We start from the raw sequence: 26,767 nt of genomic DNA on the forward strand, positions 1-26,767 counted from the left end.
GCAATAAATGTTTATTATTACTCTTTCTTACTGAGGTATAATTGACCTATAGAATTCTATGAGTTTCCAATGTATAAAGTGATGATTTGATGTTTGTATGTATTGTGAAATGATTGCCGGGACAAGTCTAGTGAACATCCATCACCACATGGAGTCACAGATTTTTTTTCTTGTGATGAAAACTTCTAAGGTCTACTCTCTTAGAAACTTTCAATTGTGCAGTACACTTTTTATTAAATATATTTACCACGCTGTATATTACACATTACATTCCCATGATTTATTTATTTTATAACTGGAAATTTGTACCTTTTGACCTTCACCCATTTTGTACTCACCCCCACCCTGTGCTTCTGGCAACCACAAATCTAACCTGTTCTTTGTATCTATGAGCTTGGGTTTATTTTTGTTATTCCACATACAAGTGAGAACTTATGGTATTTGTCTTTCTCTGACTTATTTCACACAGCACAATTCCTTTCAAGGTTTATTCATTCATTCCTTTTTATGGCTGGATAATATTCCATTGTGTACATAACACATTTAAAAAATTATTCATTCATCAAAGGACACCTAGGTTGCTTTCATATCTTGGCTATTGTAAATAATTACTGCAGTGAATATGGGGGATTGTATATGTACTTTTGAATTAGTTTTTTAAAAATAAATACCCATGGAATTACTGAATCATATGATAGGTATATTTTCAATTTTCTTTTTTTTCTTGAGAAACCTCCTTGCTCTTTTCCTACTGGCTGTAACAGTTTACATACTCACCAACAGTGCACAAGTCTTCCCTTTTCTGCACATTCTCACCAACGGTTTTTATTTCTTGTCTTTTTAGTAACAGCCAATTCTAACAGGTGTGAGGCTATATCTCATTGTAGTTTTGCTTTGCATTTTCCAGATGGTTAGTGATGTTGAGCATCTTTTCATGTACCTGTTGGCCTTTTTATGTTTTTATTTTTATTACTCTTGCAAACAAGGTGGAAATGCCCCTCTTAGGTTAGAAGTGGCAATGACAGGACAGAGGATCATAGTGTCCACTTTCTTATGTTTCTCCATCTTAGCTTTTGAGTTTTCTTTAAATTGCCCTGATGATTCATACCTTACTCTTGGGTAAGATCCAATGAGTTAATACATTTAATGTGCTTAGTGCAAGGTCTGGAAAGAGTAATGCTCTGTAAAGCTATTAGCTTTCTTCCTTTTTTATCCCTTCTCCTCTGGTGACTGAACAGCTCTTATCCCAGCCCCATTAGTTTGGATTCCCCAGAAGCAGACCCTGAGGTTCAGGTAGTGTGCATTAGGTATGGATCCCAGGAGAGAAGGGCAAAGGGATGGTGGGAACAGGCCAGGGACAGGAAAGATGCCAAATAAAGGTTCCATTCTATGGGAAGTCGCAGCCTCAGCATTATTCCTTGGGATGCTGTGGCACATAAGTGCTCCTCAGAATATGTCCTGCCTTGCAGTAAGGGAGATTTCATTGGATGCTCCTGAGCCAGTCTGCCACTGATTGTGTACTGTCCTGGTGGGATAGAACTTCCCAAGCATTTCCAGTTCTCCATTCTGATAGGGCAGTTCCAGTGGCCGAAGGAAGAAGGCTATATGTGCAGGCAGTGGGGAACAAAGCATGTGGAAACCAGGGGTGGGTACACAGCTCTGCAGAAAGGATTGAGGTGGGAGATCTGGGTGGGCAGCAGCTTCTCAGAGTTTATAAGGGCCAGGTAAACAGATCTTTTATTAAGTAGTGGTCTTCTGGTGGGAATGGGAAGGCTACCTTAGGTCAAAGTCACACACCATTTTTGTGAGCAGCTACTAAAGAAATAGCAACCAACAGAAACAAGTCTTTCTGTGAAGATCAAACACCCAAAAATCTGTGTCAAGCTTCAGTCTCCCCAGTTAATCTTCTGCCAGACAGGATCTGAACGTGGTTACAGGTATGTGATTAGATGCTAATGATGGAAGAAAGAATCAGCCTTACCAAATCCCTTGTAAAAGGAACCACCTGGTGATCAATTCTCAGGCCACAGAGGACTCTTTCTCCTAAAAGAATGGTTAACCTGAGAGGTTAACTTCTAAAAGGGCAAGGTCTTGTTGTTTTAACAAAAGCTTTTAAAATTAACCAGATTAGAAAAACAAAACAAAACAAGGAAAGTTTCAGGAAATTTTCAGAATCAAGAAAGAATTTTGAAATTCCTCTTTTCAGAAATCTAACACTAAGAGTTTCAGGGATATTCATCAAAATCAAAATGAAATATTCTGGTTATATCAATTTTTAATTATAGTCTTTTAGTTGAAGAAATGTAATAATAAAAACAATTTGAGACATTGATTTAAATAGGAAATAATTATTAGAAATAGAAAATTTCCAAAAAGTTGTTCATGGTCTTTGACATTTTAAAAAAGGCTCTTACATTTGTGAAAAAAAAAGTGTAATTATTTTTAATGTTCCTCATTTTGAGGTCTCATGAGAAATGAGGAATTACGTATAAGTAATATTCAAAAATTTTAATTTTGAATATTTTGGAGGTAAGTTAATCACTTTATCTGTGATTCATGGCTTTTCATCCTCATTCCAGTCTTGTCTGGGTTAAGGAACAATGGGAAGCAATTGGAAAGAAAACTGCCTCAAGCTCCAGAACTAGAAACAGAATTACAAATGGGGAAGGGTGGCTCGATTTCAAAATTAATTATGAAGGCTGTCGAGACAATGTGGCATCTTCTTACCTATTTTGATTGGCAGAAAGTATCCTAGGTGGACAGCTCATTTTCCCTTTGCTCTGTGCTTCTCTGTGATTTTAAGTGGCATCCACTCTGAAATGTGAGCCTCCATCAAAGCCGTGTCTCCATGTATGTACATTTGAAGCAGCAGAGACAAAGTGGCCTGTACTTGTACATGACTCCATTGAGTCCCATAACCCGAAGGCCTTAAGCTTCAATTTATTTCTTTTGATTATTGGCAGATTGCTGTCTGTGCCATCTCTCCATTGTGCCTGTTTGAGTGTATTAGCTATGCTCTCCCTTAATTATTCATGCTTCCAGTGTCACCATTCCAAATTTATGACCAGAAGGACAGTGGATTAGAAGCCTGAAGAACTGAGGCTTAAATCTCTGCCAGAGATTTACTGTCTTTGTTGTAGGTGTGAAGTATTAATAGGCAGGCCAAGTCACTTCAGTTCTTGGCTTAGTACATTTAGTGTAGAATTCTCTGAGAAGGAGTGCATTTCTCTGACACAGCTGGGAAACCACACACAGGGAGTTGTAGACTGGGATTTCAGCTTAAAGCTATCAGTTCATATCTGATGGGCATCACCTCATATCAGTGAAAAGCTGATGCTAGTGTGCAATGCAGGCTTAGAGGATGCTTTCAAGGTATGTGTCAAAGGCAGTCTTGCTCATTTAGTGTTCCCAACTTAATACTTTGTAATTTTTCATTAGTAGCTTAAAGAGAAGATCACGTAGTAATCATGTAGCATAGATAACCACTGTAAATACCTCATCTTATGTGTTGCAATTTCTTATTTATTTTAATTTATTGTTTCTGAGCTGTTGGCTTTTGTGACCTTGTGCATCAAAATCATTTGCATCTGTAAGGTGGTTAGTAATTAGATACTCTTCATCCTACCTTTTGCTGTCTTTGAATGGCCTTTGTAGCCTTTAAAAAAATTCCTGAGTCTAATGAAAGTAGAAAAAACTACCGGTAATGTAATTTTATGGAAGTTTTGTTTTAAACTTTTAGTAAACTGATGCATTTAATCTTTCTATTTGTCTGTTGACAAATACTTATTGAGCCTGACAGTGTACCAGGGATGCGCTGGCTGCTGCGTGAGAGGGTCATGAGAGCTGACGCATCTCTTACATTGAGGCTGTCCATCCACAAACATTTATTGAGTCCTAACAATGTGCCTGGCACTTTGCTAGCTGCTAGGGATTCAGAGTTGAAGAAGCCTAGTTCCCTTTATTCACAGAATTTATAGAAGAGACACAAATAAGAACAATGCAGTAGACATTGGGAACATACTCTGATGAAGGAGTGGGTCAAGTACAGTGAAATTCTCAGGTAGGAATGATTTACGCCAGCTCAGGAAGAGTAGGAAAGGCAGCCTTGGAACATGGAGAAGAGTTGGCCAGGTGAATAAGAGCATGGAGGGGCATTCAAGGCAGGGTAAACTACTTGGTCAAAAGCATAGAAACCTGCCAGGCTCCCAGGATCTACCGCTGACTTTGTGTTATTGAAGAACAAAATGTAAGGCAAGGAGTAGGTGCATGGCTGGATGGTGGTCAGATCATAAAGAGCTACATATGCTTTTCAAAGTGGTTCATATCTTACCTGCCTGCCATTAACAGAAGGATATGTGCCCTTCTAGGAGTCATCTGTTTTGGTTAAGAGATTTTGACCAAAATCTCTTGGAGTGATTTTATGATGATAAAATTTAAGGCCATTTGTTTGCTTCATTAAATATGATTGGAATTGAGAATGGCCATAAATGAAAGACATTTATTGCCCTAGACTTAGGGACCTAGATATGAGTATTTGCTCATTGGTGGGTCAACACTGACAACTGCCCTTAGCAATCTCTTTGAAAGGCAGGCAGTTCTGAAGGACCTGGAGGATGTCAATTGAAGTGCTTGATTTGAGCTCCAGATATTGAAGGCTGGAAAGGCAGGTAGTAAGAAAATATGTACAATGGGAGATTAGAGTGGTACATTTATCATAGGTTGGAAAGGAAAAAATGATGCTGAGGGAAACTTGGCGCCCCCAGATACAGAAAAACATGAAGATACTGTCCTCACCAAACTGATTCCCAAGGGGCATTTCTGGGCATTAGGTGGCTGCTGGTCTCCGGTTCCACTGGGATCATAGTTATTCTTATTTGCAATGAACAATCACCCAGGTCTCTCAGATGGTGTGAAACTGCTCGCTTCACTTTGGAAAACTGCGTCTACATTTTTGTGACTCCTGTTGGAGCTGTGCTGGTCCACTAACACCAAAAAAATCTTATGTGGCACCTTCTTTCTATGAAGCCTTCATAGTGTGGGGATAGAGAACAAAAGGATGAAAAGCAGGTCCTATAAATTGGTCCAAAGATATCATGTCACATTAGAATAAATGTGAGCTTTATTTTGGAGAGATTTTGATTTCATTAGTTGTTTCATGCTTAAGCAATACAGCTGGACCACAGTGTTTCTAAGATTGCTTAAAAAAGACTTTATTTCTTTTTAGAGAGAAAAGGGAGGGAGGGAAAAAGAGAGGGAGAGAAACATTGATGTGAGAGAGAAACATTGATCATTTGCTGTTCTGCACTCTGATGGCACCGAACCCTCAACCCAGGCATACACCCTGACCAGGAATCAAACTGTCCCAGTTTGAGGGACAATGCCTAATCAACTGAGCCACACCAGTCAGGGCCTAAGATTGCTTTCAATACCACTTCATTAGCACACCAAGGCAAACTGATCCTTACTTGATTAACCCTCCTACTACTCCTTGTTTACCTTTGCAGTATAGAACACTGAGTATAGAACTTCATTGGCAGTCCATCTATCATTAGATAGAGGAGTGCATGGAGGGAACAACCTTTATTTATACCATGCCTTCCTCTCAAAGCTCAAATTAATATCCATTTGATAGGCTTGAGATAAAACAGTGTCTATGGTTACATCACACTTTTGTTTTGCTTTGCTTATATTTAGGTGACCTTATGTTCAGGTTTATCTGGGACAGTCCCCTTTAAGTGACATTATATGTATGGGTCTATTTATGGACTCATTTCTGATCCATTTATCTACCCCATACCAATACCAGATAGCCAGAAATATCCTCAGGTGACTATAATTTGTCATCAGGATTGAGCATCACCAGTTTAAACAAATCATGATTCATTACCAGGGGCTGAATGCATTACTAATCTAAGTGAAATTGGAATCTTATTTACAAAGAAAAAGGAATGAGTATTGAGTTCACAGATAACAGTGTCTGCTATATTATACTAATATGCTTTTTTATGAATAGTCCTTTTGTCCTATTCATTTCATGGAACTTACTTTATTTCATTTATTTTTCTTACCAAAAATCTACATGTGACTTTTGGACGCATTCCCTTTATTACTACTGAAGCATCTTTTGGAGTCATCTGCTACTATTTTCCAGAGCAAATCTTATCCATATGGGCTTACATTGTTTGAGATGCTGCAATTTTAGAAACATTGTGTGATATTCAATACAACCTCTGGAAATTTTAGGCCAAGGCATAAATATCATTTGCATAAATTAGAATAGTTTTTTTGTCATTAATCATGCATATATTAGGGGTGATCTATGAAACCACTTATTGTATTGATTTTTAAAAGTGGTCCTGAAAAGACCCATTTAAATTACATATAACATTTGCAATTGTGAGATCATGCCCACCTGGGAGTAATTCCTAAATCTGTGTCAATTTTTTTAAACTTTCTGTTATGCTAGTTCTATTTAACTAAACCTCTGAAAGTATCCGAATTAGGATTAATTGAGGTAATTGCAGGTTAAGGTCTCTTTCCCAAATATTGTTCTGTTGTTCAAAACAAAGTAATCTAGAAAACAATGGAAACATTAATAATTTTGTTAGGACCTGGCTGTAAATTGGGCCCCTCTTTTCCAAGGGATACTTATCAAGAAAGAAAGTTTCCTTTTACAGACAGCTTATTCAATTGTTTTCTGTAGATCTTTGGTTTTGTAACTTCTTTTGACCAGAATTCAAAGTGGCAAATTTTAAATAGTTTGACAACTGCAGTCTAACATGGTTAATTTATGTGATATGGCTATGAGAAGCTTTTGGGTTCCAATAGTGCGTGCCTTTTCCAGAAGGTAGATCTCCGCATACCACACATTCAAAACTAACTGCGTTTCCAGGACATGGGAAAATGGTATCATGTGTCTTCCTTGCTGAAGGTTTACTTTATCTTGAATAATAAAATTATAGATCTACTTAGAATTGAACTTAATTGCACAATATTGTGTTGCCTCTGCCAATTAACCCAATGGGGATTTGTGGCAGTGTGTATGAAAAATGTTTTGTAATCACAGAAGCACTAGGCAGTTAATCGTTGTCATTACTATATTGGAAAAACTACCTGTGGACACTCAGAATGGAGAAAAAAATCTTAACTGTGAGCAAAGAACAACTCAACCCTTAGGCAAGTACTTGATCATCAAAACATTTCCCAATGACTGCAATTCATAGCAGATGAAAACTAGCTCTTAAGCCAGTGTTTTTCAAACTAGAGGTCTTGACCCATGAATAGGTTATAAAATCAGTTTATTGGTTGGAGACTAGCATTACAAAATATGAACCGTAGAACATAGTGTAACAGAATAAACTAGAAAACACTAGTGATAGTAAGGATAAATACTGTTTTGAGAAGATTTCCAGTCTCACACACACACACACACACACACACAAACACTAGACAGAAACATTAAGTTTTCTTAGTGTGAACACTGCTCCAAAACAAAACAAAACAAATGCAGTGACAATAAATGCCACTGCCCTAATCCTTGTTTAAACTCGTTAGGAACATTATTGATGCCCTAAGATTTAATTATTATATATTAAATTTAAATTTTATACATTATATACTTATTTTTCCTGAGTCCAGACAGAGCCTTAAGGTTTTTCTATCACTGTTCTCCTCATAAAGCATTGACTTATTAAAGACATCCAGATATCCACTTTAATTCAACACATTTATTGAGAATTAGGAACACATTAAAAATATATCAAGGAAAATAAATTAAGATTAGATAATCATACTTTATGAAATATTTATACCCCAAGAAAACTACATTATTTAACATAAAGAGTCAATTTTTAAAAGGCTGATACAAGTTTTAAAATATTGTTTGAATTATTTTTACATGTATTGTGTATAAGGGAGACTGCATCAGCTGTTGCTGCATTAAACAAGCAAACAACAAAAAAAAACACAAACCCATCCCAAAACATAGTGACTTAATCAGCAGCCATTTATTTAGTGCCAATTCTGTGGGTCAGTAATTTAAGCTGGTCTATTCTGGGTTGTTCTTGTCTTGTTTGGCTCCCTTGTGTGTGTGGTCAGTCATGAGTCTACTAGGCCGCTCTGGTTCTAATGGTTGGTTGACTGTTGGCTAGGGTACTTCAGCTTTCTTCTCCCCCAGTAATCTCTTATCCTCAACAGACTAGCCTGTTCTGAGGGAAGAGAAGGGACTGTGAGTGACAAAGAAGGAGGGGAGGAGAGAGAGAGAGAGACAGAGAAAAAAAGAGACAGAGACAGAGACAGAGACAGGAAGTGTGAAAGGCAAGTCAAGGCCTAAATTGGAACTGGCACAGTGTCACTTTGGCTGCATTCTGCTGGCTGAAGTAAGTTACAGGTCAGTCAGGTTTAAGGAGGGAAATGTGGTAGGAGAAATGGCAAAGTAGTCACAGGGCAAAGGACAGAGATAAAAGGAGGCCTAATTGGGACCATCAACCCAAACAGTTGGGTGCAATCAACCCAAACAGTTGCTTTTTTCTGCCCTATACTTTTTCCTTTGGTCAATATAAAGGAATCCTTCCAAAAAATGTTCATAAAGACCCCATTTCCAGCTTCTGTCTGAGCTGCTAATAAAAATAAGATTAATATGGAAATTAATCCAATCCTTACATTAATAGAACATTTACTTAAACTGGTCAATTTTTTTCTCTCTATTTCATTGTAAATTGATTTTAAAACTTTAATATTGCTAACAGAAGGATTGTGTTTGCTCTGAGAATACTATGGAGCATAACTTACTAAACAAGTGCTTTTTTTCTAAAAGGTATGGGTAAACAGAATAGTAACTCAAGCTAGATTTTGTATATTGAGCCTAAAATTTAAAGAGATATTTTTACATTTATTCTCTTTCCATAGATGTCTCTAAAAGTCCTAGTTTTTAGATGGAGCATTCTCCAAAGTGACCTTCACCTGTAGAACATAATTGCTATATTTAGCCTAAAACTTGGGCCAGAAATGCTAACATGTCATTTAAAACTTGCAGATAAAATGAATATAATCTGCTGAGAATAGTTTCATCAACTAAGTCTAGAAATAACCAGGTACTCGAGTGAGTTTTACATAATCATTTGTTTCATTTTGGACAAATTAGAAAGAATTTAAAAAGATAGTGCTAAATTACTCCTCATATGGTAATACATGTATAAGGAAAAATGAGCAAAATATGGCATTTATGTCTACCTACCTTGCCTGTGAATGTTGTGGTCTAATGTAAGTAGTGAGATGATATTATGAAGTAGTTAGGATAACTGATTCCAAAGACAGGCTGTTTGGGTTTGAATTTAAATTCCATCATGTGTTACCTGTGAGTCACACATCGCTCAAACCAGGAGCAGGGGGACAATAATGGCACCTACTTCTTAAGTTGTTGTAAGAATTCAATAAGGCAATATGTGTGGAATACACAGTACAGTGACCATGCGTGGGTAACACCAATAAATGTTAACTCTCACTGTCCATGTTTATTTTCATTTTAACTTTCATGCATTTTCACTGATTTATTCTAGGTTGGTTTGGACTCATATGTTGCATGCCTGTGCCAGGGGCCTGGGAGACAGTGAGACAAAAGATAAAATCATTGCCCCAAAGGAGCTAGAAAGGTGGAATACCTGACCCCAGCCAGACACACAGATTTATACATGGTGATGTCACTTATAAAGGGGATCTTGGGCTTGAAGGTCATTCAGAATGTCCATGACTTACTTTGTATAAAAAAGAAAGATGTCAAATGTACAATTTTCTGGACCAAGGAATACAGAAGTATACTTTTTGCCGTTAACTGAAGTGTACTGAGTTGGCTGGTTTTAGCTCCTATATTTCTCATCAATATACAGAAGTTCTATTATTAAATATATTAATTTATTATACAGAAACTTCCCAAATTATATAAGGCATACTTTTAGAGTACATTAAACCTTAGAAAAGTGGTACATTATTTACTTTTGAAGCATTTATGCACTTTAATCTTCATTTGGTGATTTCTAATTGTCGTCTGGAAAAGATTGCTTTGTACTAACCTTAATTTTGACTGAACTTTGCCACAAAACAGAGGAAGTGATTTTAATTCTCTTCATAGATCTGTGAACCCCATGAAAAGCATCAATTGGTTGTGGAGCTAGCCTGGAGAACAGACTGTGTCAGTAACAGAAATCTTTACTATTGATTTGATTACTCTTGATTTGGTTCCTTCCCTTTCCCTGCCATGGATTTATAGTTGCTTTGAAAATAGTGAGCAATGTGGTAGGGAGAAGTGTGCTATATGAATTTCATTGGCTCAGTGAAGAAATGGGTCTTGAGTTCAACCTTTTCCTGCCAAGTGCCAGGCTCTGTGTCAGCCCCAGAAATGTTGTCTACAAAGACATTTCATAACTGCATGTCTATAGAGAAATCAGAAAAAGTTCGGCTTAGTTTGGCCCTTATTTGCTCCTGGGTCATTAGAACAGGTATGGTAAATGCAATGTCTGAGTGACTTCTTTGTAAAAGAATCAGTGGGACCTATTGAAACAGGTATTTAGTTAAGATTGATTTTTTGGGAGGGCTACTTTAAATGTGTTTTCAATAAATACTTTAGTAATCTGATATGCATGGATTGGGATTAATTATGAAGAGGAATTCATCATTGATTAAATATTTTTGTGGAGAAAATATTTTGAAATTTCTCTTAGAATTAAAGATTCTGATGCTATCAAATTGAAAAAGGGCAGGGATTTTTAAAATTATCAGTAAATATATTATTTATTTTTTTACTTTAATTAACATTATTTTTAGCTTGTGTAACAGTAGAGGCTGGCTAAGCCAGGCATAATTTTAAAATTTAGTTAAAATTTGCACACAGTAAAATTTACCTTTGTAAGTCTATAGATCTGTAAATTTTATCAAAAGTGCACAGTCTTATAACCATCATGGCCATCTAGTTATTGAACAGTTCCATCACCCCTCAAATTCCCATGTACCCTTTTGTCATCAAACCTGGCACTGATCTGTCTTGTTTTTTCTACAATTTTGCCTTATCCAAAATGTCATGTAAATGGAATCATCCAATATGTAGCCTTTTGAGTCTGGTTCCTTTCCTGTAACACAACATATTGGAGATTCTTTGGTGGTGCTGCATTTGTCAGTCGTTCATTCCTTTATGTTGCTGAGTGGTATTTCATTGTATGGATGCACCACAGTGTGTTTATCCACTCCCCGTTGAGAGGTTGAGAGACATTTGTTTCTAGTTTTTGGTGAATACAAGTATAATCACTTCATTATGTTTTTCTGTTTTGGAAAATGTTAAATTAGATGGTGAAAGATGTACTTTGTGAATGTGTGGAGGGGGTAGGCAGGTCTGATACAGTCCAGAGGTGTTACCAGAAGCACCTGTTGACCACTGGTATGATCAGGTACATTGGTCATTCTCAAACTATGTTCCCATTGGTCACCACTGCTCTGATGTTGCTTAAATCCAAGATTTTCAAGTTTTTTTCCCCAAATGTTCACAGTTAGGTTAACTGACATTGCACTTTCTAAATCTTAAGTTTTTCCTCTAACAAACTGTTTGAAATGTTTTGTTATCTTACAGAGCATAAAATAGTACCAAATTTGGGTTGTACCACATAATCGTGTAACCTCCAGGTGCACCATCCATCAAAAACAATGGAATATGGAAATTATTCTAAATTAATCTATCAGGATGTTAAAATAGGACTAAAACTTCTGGTTCCCATTTTGGTAAAGTTATGAAGATAATGGGAGCTATATTTCCTCATGAAGATCACTGAGCAGAGCTGAGAGGCGGGGAGAGGCTGAGAAAGTGGAGAGAAGAGCCTGAAGGAGGACTTTCGGAAAGAGCCGATAATGTTCTCCGATTCCTGTCACATACCTCTAGTGTAGTGAAACAAGTCCAATAGGACCATTTTTAGGATAGCCTGTAGCCAGCATGGGGTCTTCTTATATTCTTTCCCAGAGGCTGCTAAGAAGAGTGAGCAGGGCCTAACAGAGAAAAGAACTGCAGGCAAAATGGCTCTAGTCCAGGGAGTGGATATAGCTGATGCTATTGGTGTTCTGTCCACCTCTTCTTGACCTGAGGAGGTACATCCACCACCAAGCTACTGTGAGTAACGATACTAGCAAATCAAAGCTGTTTCCATTCTCTGGAGGATTGCCCTGGCTGACAGGAGCCCCCTTACCCAGAGATGGCTTGATGATTATGTTTCATGTATCTTTCCTGTTTAGTTGTTACCCTAGAATAATGAAAAGGACAAAATATACTAAAATGATGGATCCTGATAAATAGAGATAGAAAACTTGCCTCCCTTATGTAGAGATCATACAATTCTAATTAATATTGAGATTAATTCTTGGTGAGATATATTCTATCAAACACAAGTCTCTCTGTGTTGTTCATTCTGACAGCCCTACAGATACCTCTGACTGGGAACTACTTTTTTTAACTTTGAGGAATAAATGAGAAATATAGTTGCATATATTTGAATGTTTAATGTGATGAGTTGAGTTACACATGTATTATGTAATGATTACCAAGATCAAGATTATTAACACATTTGCCACCTCACAATGTTAAATCTTTTGTGTATGTGTGTGTGGTGAGAATGCTTAAGAACTACTCTCAGCAACTTCAAGTATGCAATGCTGTGGTAACTATCATCCCTGACAGGGCACTCTGAGTTGCTTTCTTCTTTTTTTAAAGATTTTATTTATTTTTAGAGAGAGGGGAGGGAGGGAGAAAAAGAGGAAGAAAAACATCAATGTGAAAGAGAAACATCGATCAGTTGCTTCTTGTATGAGCCCTGACCAGGGACTGAACCCACAATCCAGGCATATGCCCTGACTGGGAATCAAACCAGCGACCTTTCACCACGTGGCATGACACCCAAACAATGAGCCACACTGGTCAGGGCTGAGTTGCTTTTTTCTTGATGGCAGCTGGATCTTTTCCTTTCCCTCTTAGTACAAGAAATACCTGGTTATGTGGAGGAAAGGAAGAGTGGGGATATATAACCATACTGTTCTTGTTTTATGAAAACTTCAATGATGGGAGAGAAACAAGAAGACATAGCTTAGAGGATGGGACTACGTAGAACAGAATTAAATTTAGAGTTGCCTTCAGTTATTAGACAAACCTCAGTGTGACTGACTCTTAAATACCTAAATTCTCAGTTCCATTTTTTGAATTCCTAACATTGTCCAAAATATATGGTTCTCTGATGCAGTATGGAGGTAATAGAGTATTTGTAAACTGACTGCCTGGGTGATCTTGAGAGATTTACTCAATCTCTCTACATCTCAATTCCCTCATCTGTTAAATGGGGAAGAATTAATTAATGTCTATAATGCCTAGCTTAGACTAAACTCTAGATCAGTTGATTGAGAAATCAAAATTACTTCTTTAATAAGGATAAGCTGAACATCAAAACATCAACAGAAACTTCAGTGGTCTAATATTTCAAATTGTGACATTAAATAGTTGATTTCAAGTGCTGAGGTTATTTATTCCATATATGACAATATCAGTTGACTCAATTCAGCAGAAATTTGGGTGTCTATACTATGTAATACAAAAGTCAAGAATTTAGTTCTTATTATGTATGCATGATACACACACACACACACACACACACACACACTTTTTTTCTCTCTCATGCTCTTCATTAGTGTGATGTAGAAAACCAATGGTCACTATTTATTGGCAACAAAGACTGTTTATACCTTAGCAAGGAATAGGTAGGAAGTTTCCTTCTAAAGGTTTTTGGGGTTTTCTTCCTGTTGCCCTGAGGATATGTAGCAATTCTGCTTAAGTCTCCAGCATGAATGGGATGGGGAGATGATGAGAAAGTCTTGAGAGCTGGACCCAGATTCACCAACTCTTATCTCAGAGAGGAAATTCCTCAGAAGTCAAAGACCTGGCCATGTTGAGAATAATTTGTCATTTGCCTGACACTGTACATAATTCTAAATATTTAGGAGCATAGGCTGTGGTAATAGGCATACTTGGGTTCACTCCTAGCTCTATCAATCCTACCAGTGGATTTTGGACAGTGTCCATTTTCTCATCAATGAAATTGGAACAGGAGTATTTAAACTGGAAGATGGTTGTGAGGATTTAATGAGTGAATGCACATAAAACACTTGGTTCTGGATATGGCATGTGATAACACCATGGGCGTTATTGTTGGAATTTTCTGATTCAGAACCATTTCATTTTACCATGGAATAATTAAGTATCATTTAAAATATGCCAAAGGGTGGGGGAGCTCTTTAGTATCCAAGTAATAATGTCACTGATAATTTCTAACTAAGTTGAGGTTATTATACATTTTTTTGCTAGAAGGGAACATTGATGGAAAGTAGAAGCCAAAAACTGAACAAGAATTTTCATTCTTCATTTATGATTTCAAAAAATGCTTTGGAGCACCTACCAGAGTGGGTACCTAGGTATGTCACAAGTTTATATCTTACTGTTATCTTATACTTAACTTAGATTTTGATACAGGACTTTATGTACTTCAGTCATTTCTAAAATAGAGAATTGTGGGGCATAAATACATTTCTGCATTTCCAATCACATTTGCAAAGTCATCACAATATTATTTTAAAAAATCTCTAATCTTTTCACTGGCAACAGTTTCTTAACCGTATGAGCCTGTGCCAAAGACAGCAAGTATAATATTCAGTGATTTCTGAACCATTGTTTCATTGTTTTTATTTTTCCACAATCACCATTAGGAAATTATTCAAGTGTCATGGTAGAAATAAATCACTGGAGTAGGGTGGAGAATTACTTTTTTATTGTAAAAATAACTGTATTATCCTGGATACTTACATACTAAGTAAAACTGCCTAACTCCTTGAGTTCCTTATTTCTCAAATGCTATGTTAACATGCTGTCAAATCTCCAGATTTTTCTTGGTCAGCCAGTACCCATACTGTGGCTTTGTGTATGGGCAACTTTGAATGTGTATCGGTTTGCCACAATAATGTGTAACGACTCACCCCAAAACTTCATGGCTTAAAACAGCAATCACTTATTTTTTGCAATATGGTTATGGTGGTTCTGCTCATCTGAGCATGCCTCAGCACTGCTTATTCACATATCTACAATCAGCTGTGGGCTAGATGAGTAGTGTAATGGGACTGGCCAGGCTCTCCAATGCCTGGGGCTCTTCAAGGAGAGCACTAAGCTCTGCTTCCCAAGGTACCTTATCCTCAAGGCATTTTCTCAGGTTAGCCCAGTCAGGTTCTCCTGGCAGCCACCTAGCAGCAAAAGAGGAAGTGGGAATGCTCAGGACTGGCTCTGTCACTGGTCTTGAGAACCTATGTAGATCATTTAACTTGAGTCTCAATATCTTCATGCAAAATGGAAATAATACTTCCTATTGTGAGAGACGGTATAGGGAATTAAATGTAATATCGCATGTTAAAGGGCTTTGCTAAGGGATTACAGAGGTATCATATTATTTGTAGATTCCCAGTAAAATAGAGTAGTGGAGTAATGTAAAAAACCTGATTTTCTGTTTACTATTTTTTTTAGAAAATAAATTTTTAAAATATTTTTTTTAAATTTTATTTATTGGAGGGGGTGGGGAGAGAGAGAGAGCGAGAGCGAGAGAGCGAGAGAGAGAGAGAGAGAGAGAGAGAGAGAGAGAAAACATAATGATATGTTGTTCTACTCATTTGGTTGTTCAGTGGCCCAGTCTTGTACGTGCCCTGACCTGGGATTACACCCACAACCTTGGCATATTGGACAACACTCTAAACAACTGAGCTACCTCACCAGGGTGAAAATGGATTTTATTGCTCACTATTCCTATCATTTAGTCAAAATTAAAACATATGTTTTGTATCTCTATCCAGCAGAAGACACAAAGATAGATTTTTGGCTTTTAATATATCAGCTCAGTAAGATAAAGGAATGTTCACTTCATTTTAACAGTATATTTTGACTTCTTCTTCTAAACACTTCTTCAGGCATATGGTAAAATAAACTTTCAAAATTAGTAAGCTTTGAGGGAATAAATACTGATATAAATATTCTTTCTTTGTGAAATGTAGAAAATTTTCTTAAATAACTCAGCTAATTTTATTTAATGCTATTGAACCATAGTAATTCTTGAACATCATGATTGGCAAATTATATATTTAAATTGGAACTGCCACTTTTCTTGGTACCACATCAATGGAAAAATTTACTTGTGTTTTTGGTCAGTGAGGTTTAAATTGAAAATAGTGTTCTTTAGAGTTGGGGCCAGAATAATTACTAAACAGTCTCTATCAAAACAGCCATTTCTTCCTAATGAAAATCACAACTGCTGGAATTTTACAAAGCCTGGAGAGCCAGAGTCACACACGTATGCTCAGGATGCCAGGGTGCACAGATTCCCTTCAGCAATCACTTTTCGAATCACATTGCATGACTTTCTTCACTTCTTTCTTTTTCCTTCCCTCTACTTGCTGAACTACTGTGTTTACTCCCTTAAAGAATTTGTGTGCGTGTGTGTTCAAAAGTACTTTACTCAGGAATTTGAAAAATTCAAGGGAAGGGAAAAATGTTAATATAATTGGATTCTGATAAAGATTGATGCTGCTTATGATGTAATGGTGAATGTGTGGTGAGTGGGAATGAAAATCTCCAAGACTGTTGCTACTAGCCTGTGTTTGGGGCACTTTGGACACAGATGTTCACATATGTTATTATACCTTCATTTAATAAGAAAAAAGTTTGTATTTAGATAGATTGCTTGGTTGATCAAGCAGCAGATTAATTAATCTGTGAGAAAATAAAAGGATGGAATTTTGCAAACAAAACCTAGTGATGAGAATTCTTAAAATTAAGATTCCAAAATTCCTCTTTCCTTGACATTTGCTTCTGTTGTGTCCTAATCCTGATGCTTGTGATTGAAATTCAGTTTTTGCTCCTTTACTTTTTAAAAGTGAAACCTGGTAGAAGAATCTTATTTCTCTGTCAATAATGTTTGGAATAAATGATCTGTATTTTGTTTAAATGTCTTTGTCATATAGCAGCACTTAAAAATTATAGAGCTGCTGTTACATAATTGGCCTCAATCCCATCTTGCATCCCTTCTGCTGATGTAGCAAAACAAACCTACGCAAATATGAAGAAATGATCCACAGCAGATACCAACCCCCGTGCCGCACAGTAGAATGCATTGTTGTACCTAAACTCAAGATTTAAATACTGAACATTCTTTCACCAGGGCCATGTGTTAATTGCCATACCATTGTGTTTTGTTTGCTATTTAAGAAATTTGTTTTTTTATAATAAGTTTCACTGAAAGTGGTAGGCGTCATTCCCTTTGAAGCTTTTGGTTTTCCCTGAAGAAATGTGAGATGGGAATGATTACACTCTAATTTCTTCTCATTTTTCTTCCTGGGGTTTATTCTAATCTCCTCAGGTTTTTGTTGTCATCATTATTGTTGTTGATTTTATAAGGTTAACATTTAAGACATTCAGTTGTAGGTTATATGATTAAAACTGCCGGCCACTTGATTGCTTTATCTGTGCTTTCATGAAGCTTTTGTGTACACCTCTCCCCAGTAAAATCACAAGAGCCCATTCTTTCATTTTCACTATTGATAGAATTAAAAGTATATGTTCTAAAATTGCCCTGGCTGGCATAGCTCAGTGGATTGAGCGCGGGCTGTGAACCAGGGTGTCGCAGGTTCGATTCCCAGTCAGGGCACATGCCTGGGTTGCAGGCCACGGCCCCCAGCGGCTGCACATTGATGTTTCTCTCTCTCTCTTTCTCCCTCCCTTCTCTAAAAGTAAATAAATAAAATCTTTTAAAAAAATTTAAAAAAGTATATGTTCTAAAATTAATCAAAACCTTAAAATCAGATTAAATTTATTATAAAGAAAATAATTAATATTGCTTTAGATTTATGGTTATTCTTTCTTCCTTATAACGTTATTACTTTCTGGCTCTTTTTTGCTCTGATGTAGAGACATTTCTGCATAAGAATCTCCAAGAAGTACAGCACTTGTAATAGTGGGGGCATGAAAGAGTTTAACTTGTAAATTGTTTGATTAATAGAGAAAAGAGGCAGGGAAGAGGATCTTGTACTCAGAGATAAAGTTGTCCTTAAAAGTGTAAAATTAGAACTTGAACATCTTGGAATCAAACAAAACAGAAATAAAATTAATATTTATGTAGGTGTATAGCTTAAGCATCCTACAACCCAATTATATAACAAGGACAAAATAAGGTAACCCTGGTATAACATCTTGTAAAAGAAGAAGTGAAGTTATATAATTAGACTGCATTTATCAAGTGGCACATTCCACCTACACAGGCTCTGAAGAAAGAGGAAGGAGGTGGGCTGGGAAGGATTTCTAAGGAATAATAACTAAGAACGGCTTGATACGTGCATTGGTACATCCTTTCACACTTTTTTTTAGTATCATGCATAATTTCCCTCAGGTGCCTAGTGACCTACAGTTTTATTCTTTAAAGATTTGATCAAGCTCATCTTTAGGGTAAAAATAAGAGCTCATTGCTTTGGGAAATAGCCAATGCTCATGCTTTAAGAACTGAGTCTATGTAAAGAAGGCAAGAAACATTAAGAACATGTTTATTTGAATAGATTGTTTTCAGTATTGTTAAGTAGAGCTGTTAGTATGCATATAAAGAGTACATCTTTTGTGCCTTGAGATGAGTAAAACAAAAGAGTGGATTAATGTAATATTATTAGTGTTATAGATAATGCAAGTAACGCAGTATCTTTTGTTAGTTCATCAGTGTCAGGGGAAGGTGCAAAAAAGAAAGAAGAAAGATAACAATAGGGCTTAGTGATGATAATCTGGTTATGGTTATGGTGGGGCAGTCATGCAGCAGAATTGTTCCGACCACCGTGATCAGTTGCAGTTGTTCCTATTTCCTTATTCATCAAGACAATAACACTTCCCTCACTCCTGTGCTATTAAATTGGAAACTACAGTAATTCCTGATGAGAGCTATATTTTTGTCCTTGAGTACACTCAAATTGAAAAATTAAACTCTGAACTAATTTTCCAGATTGTTTTCTACTCTTCTTCCCAAGGCTGGCATTTGTTGACAGTGGGTGAACCAGCTAGGAATATGTCCTCATACCAGTTCTATCAGACATCAGCAGTTTAGTGCCTTTTGCTTGTTTCAAATGTGGGGTGACAACTTTTAGTCAAAGAAATAAAAAATATTAAAGTCCCTGCTAAAGTAAAAGTAATTGTCAAAACTGCCAAAATTGTAACCAGTACACAACTGCTCTGCTACCATTTGCATCTGTGCCCCCCTGAATGCCCATGTGACTTCCCTATTTTCAATGGAATTATTTACTCAGTGATAAACTTCTGAAATTAAAAAGAGAACAAATAAGAAGTAAGCAGTGATTATAAATGTGTACCACCAGTTCCTGAAACATGGGTTGATCCCAGTTAAAGAGCTAGCAATAAATAGAAAACAAAGCTTGTCTAAGAGATGAGAAAAATTTCCATGAATTCTACTCTTTTGAAATTACTATTATTAGTGTTCAGTGAACAAACTTTAATTGTTTTTTATCTTCACCTGAGGACATTTTTTTCCATTGCTTTTGGAGAGGGAGAGGAAAACACTGATGTGAGAGAGAAACATTGATTGGTTGCCTCCCCTATGTGTCGTGACTGGGGATGGAAACTGCAACCTTAGTATGTGCCCTGACTGGGGTTCAAACCCACAGACTTTTGGTGTATGGCACAAAGCTCCAACCAACTCAGCCACCTGGCCAGGGCTACATGGTTATTATTTTTTAAATAGAGTAAGAAAAGAAATTGTTTCTAATATGGAATGTTGTAAATACTATGGGCACTGGCATGAGACAGATCTGGGTTCTGATTTCACCATTTCTGTTTAAGGTGTGCTTGGGCAAAGCTGATTTGTGGTCTGCAATGTTCAGATAACAATTGCTCATTGAGGTGTCAATATAGAAATGCAAATGTATCTCCATATGTAAACACTGTTGAAAATAATAGAAAGGGAAATACAAGAGAAAAATCATCATATTGTTATTAGTAGATGTGATGAGTGAGGATTGGAGAAACTGACTGAAACTTTTAATATAAGAACTTATTTTAAATGATGAATTATCAGTATAGCAACTTTCCATATTTGCTTTTAGTCTTTTTTAAAGCTTTCATTGTTTTGTAATTTACAGATGTGTGTGTATATATATGTATATCTATATGTTTATATATGTATATGTTTGTATATCAGTAATGAAAAAGCCCCAACATGAAAAATTTTAAAAAATTTACCTGAAATCCTACCACTCAGAAATAACTGTCATTAATTTTCATTGGAGTAATGCCATTACACATACACTTTAAGCACATATACAGATATAAATGTAGATAAAAGGATTGCAAATAGCTTTATAAAAGTAGGATTATACTGTAGATACTATTTTAAAATTTTAACTTGGTATTGTCTCTCTATGAAGTATGTCTTTTCCTTTCCACTTACATCCATGTCTCAATTTTAGTTATTTGTGTTATTATTTTTATATCGTACATGCTTAAAGCATGTCCTAGGATCATAATTTCCTTATTTGATTAGTGCTAGCACTATGTTTCAATGAAATCAGCATTCTCCAGCCACCATCTACCATGGGTTCTTATTATCTTGCTTTTTCTTCATATTGGCTCTGTTTCATCATCAAGGTCAATTTAAAAATATTTTAGGAAGACTTATAGGTGTGTGTATTTTATAAGGTCTTCAATATTAGCTGATATTACTTGTTTGCTTTTACTGTTGATAATACTTTAGCTCAATGAATTGTTTTTGGATTACTTTTAGCCATTTCTCATGGCCTTGTAGCACTACATGTTTCTCTGCAGAAGTCTTAGGGGAATGTGATCTTTCCCTGTGATGGACTATTTGCTTTTTATGCTGGAAGCTTTAAAAATTATTTTTATTACCTTTAGATTGGGATATTGCACATAGTTGCTTTGCCCCCTTTTTTCATCTCACTTGAATAGCCCTCTTCACACATTCTGGTTTTTTCCAATTAAGTATTGGTGACTTCTTGACTTTATTCCTTTATCTGAGACCAGAGTGTTTTCCCTTCTTAGGCTATGGTTTGAGAGCTGAGTATTTTGAATTCTTCTGTTTTTCTGTAGAAGGAAGGTTGGAGGAAGTACAGATGCCAGGTACATTCTTTCTTGGACTGTAAGGCTATATTTTCTCTTCTGACATTTTGTTAAATATCCTGTACAATGTGTTGTCTGTGTTTGTGTTTGTAAGGGAGAAGAGGGGCCTCACGTCTCATAGGGAAACATCCTCAGACTTTAGTCAGCTTTCTTTATTCATTTGAGAGCACTGGATGGATTTATCCCTTTAAAGAGACTCATTCTCTCCCATTCTCCTGAGAGGTATTTTTGCTCTTCTTCAGACAAGGGAACTTATGATGACACCTATTCAGCTTATTTCTCTGTCATTGTGTGGTTATGGATGAAAAATCTCAGTAAGTTTGGACTCAACCATTGGCTTAGGGAGGAATCTGTGTTTGGAGTCCAACAGTGGCTTCCAGCAACTCCCTGTCCCAGGAACTTCTGCTATTTTCTTAACTATTAGAATTATTGTACTTGGTCAAGCTTAATTTTTTGTTTGTTTGCTTTTGTTTTATTTTGTGTTTAACTGATTTTGCTCTTTTTAGAGTGTATTCTGTGAGGCGGTTGCCATTCTCAATCTTAACTGGAAAATCAGTATAGGATTTTAACCTAAGCCTTGAAAGTTGCTCCTCTGGCCTTTGCAGATGGAGTGTTTACCCTGTGTGAGCTGAGCTTATCAGAAGGATATTTAACTGAACCTAATGACTTTTTTACACTTAGCTCTTGCCAATGTCAAGGGTCCTGTATTTTCCTTCCTTTCATCCTTTCTCCCTGCCTCCCTGCCTCCCTTCCTTCCTTCAACTTTTTTTCATGTTATTTAAAAGCTGAGAAAGAAGAACATTCACATGTCACTAACATTTTTTTAGAGAGACAAAGGAGAGAGACATTGATTTGTTGTTCTACTTATTTATGATTTATTGATTTTAGAGAAAGAGAGGAAGGGAGAGAGAAAGAGGGAGAGGGAGAAAAATGAACTTGTTGTTCCACTTATGCATTCATTAATTGATTCTTGTATGTGCCCTGACCAGGGACTAAACCAACAACCTTGGGGTATGGGAATGATGCTCTAACCAACTGAGCTACACAGCCAGGGACTCACTGACTTCCTTGTTATTGAGAAATTCTTATTTTTTTCTCTTAATTTATTTTCCTTTTTCCAAGGAGATTTATAAAACTAAAGAGAGTGGGGAATATTCAGATAAGACACACTATCAAGATTGTTTTAAAACCCCACTATATTTCATGTTTTGAAAGCAAAACAAATAAAAATAAAAGTAGCTAAAATAAAATATGCTTAAAATTTGAAGATCTTTTCTAACCAAGATAATTTTTCTGTTGGAATTCTCATGTGTTTGGAAGGTAGAATTTCATTGGATTGACATTTGTAGATGAAGGGCTAGTTTTCTGTGTTTTAGTTTCAAATGCTATTAATTGAATAATATTGAATTTTTTAGCATACATCCTATTCACATGTGAGAATAACAAAGCATTATTAGATTTTCCTGCTGTGTTCTCCACTGTGCGTAGAGCACTACTTGAGAGACCTGCCTCATACTGTGTTGTGAGGATTAGATGAGTGAATATATAGAAGTCACTTAGTTAAGTGCTTAGTGAATATTATTTGTGGTGGTGGCCACTGCTGCTATTTTCCTGTCATCCAGTGGGAATTTCCTCATTGGGCTTTGTTCCTACTGAATATTCTCTTTCAGACCACTTATACCTTAATGAGATTTTGCATAGTATTTAAATGATAAATTCTATTGATTTTTCCATTTGAACTTCTGTCTGGAACATGTAGGTTTCATTGGTTAAAGGGTAATGTAAGTGAAGTCAAAGACCTTTCATGGGCAAGCCTCAATGTGCCCTTCATAATGGTCCCTAGCAGTAGTCTTCTTATCCTTTGTCTCCTTGTACTGATAGGAGAAACTAATAAAATATATTGGTAAGGGAAAAGAGCAAGTATGGGAAAATTTATATGATTTTATCATCTGCTGTGAGAACAAAGAAACAAAACCAAACATAAATATTTGAATTAGCCTGTATGAACATTTAATAAAACAACTCTGAAAACATACATAAGAAACAAAGTAGGTTTTTGTAATACATGTAACTGCTGGAGACCTTGCCAGGACATATACGAAACTCCTGAAACTCCACAAGAAAATGACAGATCACGCACTGGGGGAAAAATGGACAAGATTGTTGAAAAGAATGTTCACTATTGAATAGGCTGTTCATAAAAGAGGATACCAGATAGCCAACAAATGTATGAAAAAGTGCTCATCCTCATTAATAGTAATGAAAATTCAATCAAGGGGAGCTTTCACTCTACGTCTACCAGATAGCCACCATTAAAAATCCTTATAACAGCAAATGCACCAGGAAATTGGATATGTGTTGCTGGGGTGTAAATTGGTGTACATGCTTTGAAAAACTGTTTGATATTTTCTACTAAAGTTGAATATGCACATATCCTGTAAGCAATCCCATTTCTAGCTACATACCCTGTGGAAATGTATTCTCATGTGCTCTAAGAAAAAGACATAATAATGCTCTAATCAGCATTATTTCTAATAGCCCCCGACTAGAAACAACCCAAATGCTAGCAACTGGAAAATAAACATGGCTATTATTTAAAAAACACACACACAGCCTCTGTGGAAAACAGTCTGGTGATTCCTACAAAGGTTAAATTGAATTACCATATTAATCCCACAATTCCACTTCTAGGTATACATGCAAAAGAATTGAGAGCGGAGACTCTACAGATGCTTGTATGCCATTGTTCAGAACAGTGTTATTCATAGTAGCCAAAAGGTGGAAACAACCCAAGTATTCATTCATAGATGAATGTGTGAGCAATTGTGGTATATCCACTCAACAAAATATTATCCAGCCTTGCCCTGGCTGGCATAGCTCAGTGGATTGAGCACGGGCTGGGAACCAAAGTGTCCCAGGTTCGATTCCCAGCTAGGGTACATTCCTGGGTTGCAGGCCATAACCCCCAGCAACCGCACATAGATGTCTCTCTCTCTCTCTCTCTCTCTGTCCCTCTCTCTCTCTCCCCCTCCCTTCCCTCCCTAAAAATAAATAAATAAAATCTTTAAAAAAATATTATCCAGCCTTAAAAAGGAATGAAGTTCTGATGTATACTACGACATGGATGAACATTGGAAATATTTGTTCAGTCATAAAAGGAAAAATATTGTATGACTCCACTGACATGAGTTACCTAAAACAGGCAAATTCATAGATACAGGAAGTATAATGGAGATTACCTTGGCCTGGGAGGAAGGGAGAATAGGGAGTTATTATTTAATAGGTATAAAATTTTTGCTTGAGAAGTTGAAAACATTCTGGAAATAGTAGTGATGGTTGCAACACCATAAATATACTTAATGCCACTGAATCATGTATTTAAAATGGTCAAAATGGCAAATTTTTTGTTATATGTATCTTACCATAATAAAAATAAGCAAATTATAGTATATTCATAGAAAAGAATGTTATACAATGATGAAAATAGACATACTATAGCTACATCAACAAGATTATTAATCTCGTCTCTCAAATATAATGTTGATTGAAGAAAGCTATATACAATCTAATGCATAGCATTAAATGTGTGTAAGTTCATTTATGTAAATGACTAAATAAGCAAAGCTAAATTGTAGAGCATAGGGATGAAAATGAATGATTATAGTGAAAGGAGAAACACTGAAGGCAGCACCGTAGAGGCAGGCTGGTGGTTCTGTCTAGTGAAGGGGCTGGGGGTCAGGAGGGCAAACAGGGTCTGTCTGGGTGCTGGCAGTGTCCTGTTTCTTTACAGGTATTTGCTTTATAGCGATTTCTTTAGGCATGTGTTTTAAATGCATTTTTCTGCATGTGTTATATTTCATAATGCATGTTTTAAAAAGAATAAAAATAATTATGTGGCGAGAATTGTAGTGGGAGAACTGGACAGAGTGGACATGATTCTCTTGATTTTATACCATTTGTATTTGATTGCTTTAACTATGAAGTTATTACATTTAATTTTTTAAAATTTGAAATACTGTACAAGTAAGCTGTCAAATGTTACCTGGATTAGGTAACTGGAAAAATGTTGACTTTACCTATTTAGCCTATATAGCTTTCCAGAAAACATAGACTCACTTTGTGTACATACAAAAATAAATGTTTTAAATATAAGTATTAAATTTGATTTAACTTCAAAATCCAACATTCTGTATTAAGTTTCACTTGGAAACTCTACTGCATGACTAGATCATTAAACAATAGCCATTTAATTATTGCATATAAAAAGAAAAATAAGAAGGAGGATGGATTTATTTGTTCCACCTTCAGACTGTGAAATGCTGGGCGAAGGCCTGAATCAGGGTAGCTGTTCTCCCGACAGATGAACCTTTTGACCAAATTCACTTCCTTGTTTGGATCTCCCGCATTAAATTTAGGAATAAAGCCATTTCCCTATGGAGGATCAGAAGGCATTGGTGTGCAAGCAGATTAAGCTTCATGTTGAGATTGTCACCTGTTACCACTGTTCTTCCCTGGTCTCTGTGCCCTGCTCTGATATCCCTCTTCATGGCTACACAAAAATGAATAATCCCTACTAAAAGCAAAAGTCTTATTTTGGGGTAAGATGGCATTGAAAGCAGGATAAACATCGGGGTAAACCATGTCAGCTTCTTCCTTTCAAAGCCACGCAATCAGCTCTCAAAGCAGTGTCTTACTGGGAAATCTATACAACAGTGTATCAAGTGTAGTCAGTTTAGGAAAGGGTATGTTTTAGGATCACATGGTTTGTACTTGGGCAGCCATTCTTCACTGAAAATCCCTGGGGTGTTTTATGTATATAAAAGATCTTTTTGCCCTCTTATGCTATTCATTTGATTGAATTATTTAGTTTTTAAAAAATTATAGACACCATGAACTCTAATCAGTAAGTAACTCAGCAGCAAGGATGAGATTTTTTCAAAAAGTGAATAGAAAATGAAGATACTTGTTTACTAGATTCCTTTAAACTTTCAGACCCATTTAACAATAAATCTTTGGATACTAAAGAACAAAGACCTACACAAATAGTTCAGTCAAGTACCCCTTCTCTCTTTTTCTTAATTCATTTCGTAATTGATTTTGTGACTTTGGCTTTGGTGTAAAAAAAATTCACAAAAGTATAGGAAGAATTTAAGTGAAGAGGTTTCCTAGTATTATTTTCTTGGCATGGTTATAGTTTAATTATCGCCTTTTACTTTTTTCTTTTAAATTAACAAATAATAACTGATATGCTTATCATTCAACAAATACGTGTATACATTTAGATGTTTACCTTCCTTTTATGCTAAAGTTCTAGTCTTTGAGGTTATAACATACCTATTACAACAGCCACGATTTTAAATGCTGTCTACATAGTAATTCAGATATTTAAGGATGTTTGATTTTATTTTTGTATATTCCTAGTATACTTTACAGCTACTTACTGTTTTTAATAAAGTGAAAAATTGGGATAAACTGTCATAGAAAAATCTGATACGGGATATTAAAATTTTTTAAAGTTAAAAACATTAAAAAATAAAT

General features: G+C 36.1%; 1 protein-coding gene across 2 annotated transcripts in view; it reads left to right on the forward strand.

Annotated features, from left to right (window-relative positions):
• Window positions 1-26,767, forward strand: part of PLCB1 (phospholipase C beta 1) — a 651,009-nt gene that overhangs the window by 106,079 nt on the left and 518,163 nt on the right. The window lies entirely within an intron of this gene.

The sequence above is a fragment of the Phyllostomus hastatus genome, unplaced genomic scaffold, assembly GCF_019186645.2.
Source record: "Phyllostomus hastatus isolate PE091 unplaced genomic scaffold, TTU_PhHast_1.1 phas_contig_17, whole genome shotgun sequence".
In the NCBI taxonomy this organism is placed as follows: domain Eukaryota; kingdom Metazoa; phylum Chordata; class Mammalia; order Chiroptera; family Phyllostomidae; genus Phyllostomus; species Phyllostomus hastatus.